We start from the raw sequence: 674 nt of genomic DNA, 5'->3' as shown, positions 1-674 counted from the left end.
TTTTTAGTTGTTTTAATACTACAATTGATTGCTTCTGTTGTCCTCATTTGTAAGTCACTTTGGATAAAAGCGTCTGATAAATGACTAAATAAATAAATAACAGTTGTTCATCACTAATGCTCAATCCTCATTTAATTATCTCATTAACTTCATCACTGCTTCAGTGTCACTTCAACACTCTGTAGTGTGGACACATATAAGTGCTCTTTAAACCTGAGGATTTTGCTGTGGGATTAAAGGGGTTAAATGTGTGAGATGTAGAAAAACACACTGTGAAATATATTTTTAACAGAAATATACTGTTAATTTAATTTACGGAAGCAAACTGTAAAAAACTGTAGATTACTGGCAACCACAGCTGCCGGTATTTCACTGTAAAATCAAGAAAAGAAAACAGCAAAATACTGTAAAACCTAACAGTCAACTTCCTGTTGTGTTTTGTGGGTCACCATTGTGCTGGAGAGCAGAGCCTGTGTTTAAGTCAAGGACGGACAGAGAAACACTGATGTTATGCTGTTTGTTGTTTTATTTAAAAGCAGTAACTGTGTAGTTATTGTGCAGTGTGAATCTCTTCAATAATTTCAATCACACATGAATGTGTGCTGTTGTTGTCTGCAAAAGATTTGAGTTGAATTTATGTTTTTAATGACTTTGCATAAATCAGTAGGTTTTTC

Source organism: Sinocyclocheilus anshuiensis, unplaced genomic scaffold, assembly GCF_001515605.1.
Source record: "Sinocyclocheilus anshuiensis isolate Anshui unplaced genomic scaffold, SAMN03320099.WGS_v1.1 scaffold749, whole genome shotgun sequence".
Lineage (NCBI taxonomy): Eukaryota > Metazoa > Chordata > Actinopteri > Cypriniformes > Cyprinidae > Sinocyclocheilus > Sinocyclocheilus anshuiensis.
Note: the sequence above shows the minus strand (reverse complement) of the source record.